Here is a 6,300-nt window from a genome sequence, read left to right as displayed (position 1 = left end):
ACAAAGCGACACTCTTACCCTATAATTCAGCAATCACGCTCCCTGGTATTTACCACATGAGTTGAAAGCTCTCGTCCACGTAAAAGCCTGCGCACAGGTGTTTACAGTTCAATCATAATTGCCCAAACTTGGAAGCCACTGAGATGGCCATCACTAGGTGAGTGGGTAAACACTAGATTCAGGTAATGAAATGCTATTCAGTACTGAAAAGAAATGAGCTATCAAGCCATGAAGAAATATGAAAGAAACTTAAATGCAAGATACCAAGTAAAAGAAGCCACCGGAAAAAGCTATATACTATATGATTCCAAGTATAGAGCATTCAGGCAAAGTCAAAACTATGAAGACAGTGAAAAGATCAGTGGTCCCTGTGGCTGGGGGAAGGCAGAGATGAATAGGCCGATCACATAGGATTTTTAGGGCAGTAAAACTATTCTGTGTGATATTATAATGGTGGATCATATCATTATAAATTTTTCCAAACAGACAGAATGTACAACACCAAGAGTGAGTCCTAATGTAAACTATGGACTTGGGCGATAATAATGTGTCAACGTAGGTTCATGGATTGTAAGAAATGCTTCACCCTGAATGTGAATAATGGAGGGGGCTATGCGTGCGGCTGGGGGAGAGGTTATATGGGAACTCTCTGTACGTTTTGCTTAAATTTTCTATGAACCTCAAACTGCTCTAAACATAAAGTCTATTTTTAAAAATGTTATTCCTACCTGTTTTATGCCGGACACCCAGGCCCGGCAGGCGAGGTTAGCTATCTCTTGTGCTCACAGCAATGCAGTAAAATAGGTATTGTTTCGTTGTTGTTCTACCATTGAAAAAACTGTTATTTGTGCAGATTTAATGAGATTCTTAAGGCCATTCAGCTAATCAGCAAGAATATGAACTTCTAAACTTAATTATCTGGTTGCAAAGACCAGCATTTAAAAAATTACTCTGTACAAAATATACATATTTTTAAAATACAGTAGAGAATATTGTATTCAACAATATGGGTGATACTTGATAACAGTCACCGAATCTTCAAGTAGAGAAAATATCTGAGCTAGGAAATGAGAAGAACCTGGCTGAGAAAAACAGGAAATAAGGAAACACAGGGGAAGCAGCCAAAGTTCTTCCCAGAGAAGAATGCTGTTCAAAGGCCAGTTCTATTTAGAGGCTCCGGCTTCCAGTTAGCCCCCGAGCTGCGTGTGTGCATGGCGGAGGTCAAGCACACGGCTGGGGCTCAAAGAATTGAACGAAGATTTCTGTTGCTGCCCATTACAGAGGAGCTAGAGTTTGAAGTTCAAGTTCAGTCAGTTACCTGCCAGGTGGAGAAAAAAATGCCATATTAGAGGATCCAGTCTCCACAACGAATAGTTCAAAATGTCCTTGTGGTTGCCCTAGCTGGTTTTGTTCAGTGGTTAGAGCATTGTCCCTCAGACTGAAGGGTTCTGGGTTCGATTCTGGTCAAGGGTATGTGCCTCAGTTGCAGGCTTGATCCTGCCTGCGGGAGGCAACCAACAGATGTGTCTCTCTCACCTTGATGTTTCTCTCTCTCTGTCTCTCCCCCGCCCTCCACTCCCTCTAAAAATTAATGGAAAAAATATCCTTGGGTGAGGATTAACAACAAAAAAAGTCCAGATCGCAACCAAAAATTATTATATATGAATGCACAGGAGAATGTGAGCCATACTTTTTTTTTTCTGGTGCCCTTGACTGGAAACGAACCTGGGACCCTTCAGTCTGCAGACCAACGCTCTATCCACTGAGCCAAACCAGCCAAGTGCTGAGCCATCCTTTTAAATTTATTTTTTATTGATCTCAGAGAAAGGGAGGGAGGAAGAGAGAGAGAGAGAGAGAGAAACATTGATCAATTGCCTCCCACATGTGCTCCTAATGGGGATCTAACTTGCAACCTGGGTATGTATCCTGACCAGGAATTGAACTGCAACCTTTTGGTGTAAAGAATGATGCTGCAACCCACTGAGCCATACCATTCAGAGTAACCTGTACTTTTTAAAATGGCCCTTGCCTATGGTTAGGGTACAGATCTTCCAGAATACTTGAGAGGCATAGATTCATATTCCCTGTTTACAAAGGAAGAAACTGAGGTTCGGCAGACACAAGTACACCGGTGTCTTGCCCGAGGCCACACCATGCATGGCAGAGGGGACTTAAACGCAGACCTACATTCCAGCTTGAACAGATGAGGAAGACGGGAGGAGATTAAATAAACATCGGGGTGATCTGCTGAGCACACACCTGGAGCCCTGTCTTCTGCCTCCTGCCAGGAAAGGCCAGCAAAGGGCGTGGAAGGGAAACCTGGATGGGAAGGAGCCAGCGAACAGCTTTCCCACGCAGGTACCTGCTCCTGAATTCTCACCTCTCTCTGCTCAGAACCACTGTCCTTCCCAGATCTTCTCCCCCAGGGGCTGGTGTTGCTGCCTCCACATGGGACTTCCAGGGTGGCACGGATCCCTCCCCACCCCTTCCTCCACATATGAGAAAAAAAAGTCAACAACCACGGATTAACCATCTATCTTGCATGCGCCAGTTGCAAGTGACAAATTCCCACTCTCAAGTTCAAGGATATTGCCCATTTTTTAAAAAGATATATTTTATTGACTTTTTTACAGAGAGGAAGGGAGAGGGATAGAGAGTTAGAAACATCGATCAGCTGCCTCCTGCACACCCCCTACTGGGGATGTGCCCACAACCAAGGTATATGCCCTTGACTGGAACCTGGGACCCTTCAGTCTGCAGACCAACGCTCTATCCACTGAGCCCAACTGGTTGGGGCAGTGGTCGGCAAACTGTGGCCCGCAAGCCACATGCGGCTCTTTGGCCCCTTGAGTGTGGCTCTCCCTAAGCCTTAGGAGTACCCTAATTAAGTTAATAACAATGTACCTACCTATATAGTTTAAGTTTTAAAAATTTGGCTCTCAAAAGAAATTTCAATCATTGTACTGTTGCTATTTGGCTCTGTTGACTAATGAGTTTGCTGACCACTGGTAGGGTAATATCACCTATTTTAAATTTACCAGATGCCTGACTTTGACTTAGAAATAAGCTCATGAAATTTGGTGATTAGAGACTAATCTCGAACACGGTTCCTCCCTGGAAACCATGTGATGAAGAGCTGAGGGGCCCATGGACAGAGGGGTGAGGAACCAAAAGCCATCAGTTTGCATGGGAAACACCTGGCTTAACCTGCCCTTTAGCGTTTTTATTACTCTATTAGTCACTACAACTATTTTCTGATTGCTATGGTAGTAGACTACTAAAAACAAGCCTCACTAAGATTGTCCTGCCATTGCCTCAGTCCAAACCACCGGGACTTTTCTTGTTATGGACATTTATGGAAACACCCAATTCCAAGAAGACAAGGAGACCTCTGAACTTTCTAAATGGGAACTCCAAGCCTTCTGGCCTGAACAGGAAGCCGTTGGGAAAGATGATCAACTAGCACCACAGAGGAAATGGAGTCCAAGCTCAGACTTAAGAGTAGAAATGGCCAGGCAACGAGGGCTACAGAGAAGGAAGAGCATCCAGGGAAAGAACATCATATGCAAAAGTCCTGAAGTGGTAAAAGGGGCAGTCCAAGGTCAAAGCCAAGAAGAGCCCAGAGGGGTTCTGGGGAGTGAAAGATAAGGCTCCATAAGGGAGCAGGGACCAGCTTGTAAGCCCTGGACCTTATCCCAACCAGGACAGGGGCAGCTGGAGGTGCTTTCATGCATTCACTCAGCACATACTGATGGAGGCCTTTGGTGAGTAGGCCCCGTGCTGAGCACCAAGGAGGCAGCGGGAACAGGACAGACGAAGTCCGGATCTCTGGGACTGACATTCCAGAGGGGGTGAGGGGGTTAAATGAGTAAACCTATCGTTGGACAAGGTGATTTCAGACAACAATGCCGATTGTGAGGAAAATGAAGTTAAGCGATGGTCGGTGACAAGGCGGGGGAAGGAAGGCTGCTTCACTCTGGATGGTTAGAAGGGGTCTCTCTGAGAAAGTGACCGCTTTTGAGCTGAGACCTGAAGGATCCCAAGAAGGTGGGTGTGCAGTGATGTGGGGGCAGAAGTGCAGAGTGAACAGCGCGCGCCAGTGCCCTGTGGTGGGAGCCAGCCTGGCCTCTTTACGGAATGGAAAGGACAGCGAGCCCGCAGTGAAGTGGCCAGGTGGGAGCGATGGGGCATGCTGGGGTGGGAATGATAAACAGGGCAGGAAACTAGGTTGTATTACAACAGCGTTTGAAAACCATTAGAGGTTTTAAAATAGGGTGGAAAATTCTATTTTTATTTTAAATATGTACTTATGAAGGATTCATTATCAAGATCGAGGAGTGAAATAAATGAGGGGCTATTTGTGCAGCCAAGACTAGGGCTAAATTCGAATTGCAGCAGTGGGAATAAACAGAAGTGGTGCATTTTTAAGATCTAATTGGGAGGCAGAGCCAATACAATTGTTTATGGAGCACATGCAGCTGTATGGAAAAGGAATGCAGTTATAACAATTCCTAGGTTTGTACCTGAACAGCCAAGTGAATGGACCCATGACTGGCCTGAGGAGGTGGGGAAAGAGGGTTGGAACCGCAGGCTTTGTTTGTTATATTGATTTTAAGAGGCCTATTAGACGTGCAGGTGGAGATTCAAGCTGGTGGTGGCATAGGAGTGGAGCTCAGTAAAAAGGTGAGAGACAAAAAAAAACAATTTGAGAGTCACTGGCATATGTGTGATATTTAGAGCCATGGGTTCCGTGAGAAACTTAGAGTAGGTAAATATAAAGATGTAAGTAGGCCTCGAACTCTGGGGTGCGTTCTGTGATTAGCAGAGGAGTCATAGCTGGCGAGAAAGGTTGGGACAGCAGTGAGTGGGTTAGGGAGGAACCCCATGATGGTGCAGCAGCCTAGAAGGCAAGAGGAGAGAGGGTTAACCCAGGGCAGCAGTCACTGCTGGCAGCTGAGTGATATAAAGACAAGAAAGTGACCACTGAATTTGGGAATCTGGAGTGATGAACACTGGAGTGGCCTGGTGAGATGGAGGCCCAGTGAGAACAGGTTGAGAAAATGAAACTGAGGAAAGGTACCTTGCAAACAGAAACAAGACTTTAGAGACAATTTCTGTAAAAGGGAGCAGAGACACGGCGTCTTAACATTTTCTCTTTCCATGGGAAGTGTAAATATTCTGAGCTAAGCAATAGTGTTTCATCCTTCTTTTCATACATTTATACTACCCAGCATACAGCCTTGATCTTCAGTGCATTCCCAGTAATCCTGGCTGAACGCCTGGCCAGTTGGGTAGATGGATGGATGGTGGGTGGATGGGTGGGTGGAAGGATGGATGGATGGGTGGGTGGATGGATGAAAAGAAGGAAGGAAGGAAGGAAGGAAGGGAGGAAGGAAGGAAAGGATAGATGGAAGGATAAAAGGAAGGAAGGGAGGAAAGGATAAAAGGAAGGAAGGATGGATGGATGAAATGATTTGCCAAGAAGAGACCCTGGTAACAGAAATAAAGCAACATTGGAGGCGGGAGGCTTAAGATTTTTGTTCTTTGATGTCAGCAAAACATGAGAGTAATTCCCTAGAAGAGTCCTTGGAAAGGTGGATGCAACTGTTTGCTCAGAATTTTTAAATGTTATTGTTGACACTGACATGTTTCTATTGGAAAATCTTTGGTGTTTTCTGGATGATGGCTAATATTTTGCAAACTTGCCTCCAGTTCAGGATAAAAAGTTGGAAATCCCATTTAGAAAGTTCCAAGGTTCACCAGGGCCCACAGGACTCACTTACCAGAACTCTGTTGGTAACAATAAAATTCTTAATATATGTGACTGGTCCAGACAACGGAAAGACAGTTCTCAAACAAGACACTTTCCCCAGCAATCAGACACCAGTTCTCCGTGATTAGCATGGTAAGACAAAGGATGTTCGCCATTTCCCCCAACCTCTTCACCTGCGGTAGCTTTCTTCTCCACCCTTTGTTCCAGAAATTGTCAAATTCATAGACGTAGCAAGGCCTGCGAACCCCTGGGGGGTTGCTGGGTTTACAGCCATTAGGAGACTGACTGATGGGAAATACCCTGGACTGAAATGAGAGGATTTCATTTGTAAATGGGTTTCCTGCTCAGAGTCCCTACTGAGGAAAATGTCATCTACACTAATAAAAGAGAAAAATGGTAATTGGCGTACGATGCTACCCTTTTCATTGGCTAATCAGGGCTATATGCAAATTAACTGCCAACTAAGATTGGCAGTTAACTGCCAACAAGATGGCGGTTAATTTGCATATGTAGGCACAATGCAGGGA

The sequence above is a fragment of the Myotis davidii genome, unplaced genomic scaffold (genome assembly GCF_000327345.1).
Source record: "Myotis davidii unplaced genomic scaffold, ASM32734v1 scaffold401, whole genome shotgun sequence".
In the NCBI taxonomy this organism is placed as follows: domain Eukaryota; kingdom Metazoa; phylum Chordata; class Mammalia; order Chiroptera; family Vespertilionidae; genus Myotis; species Myotis davidii.
Note: the sequence above shows the minus strand (reverse complement) of the source record.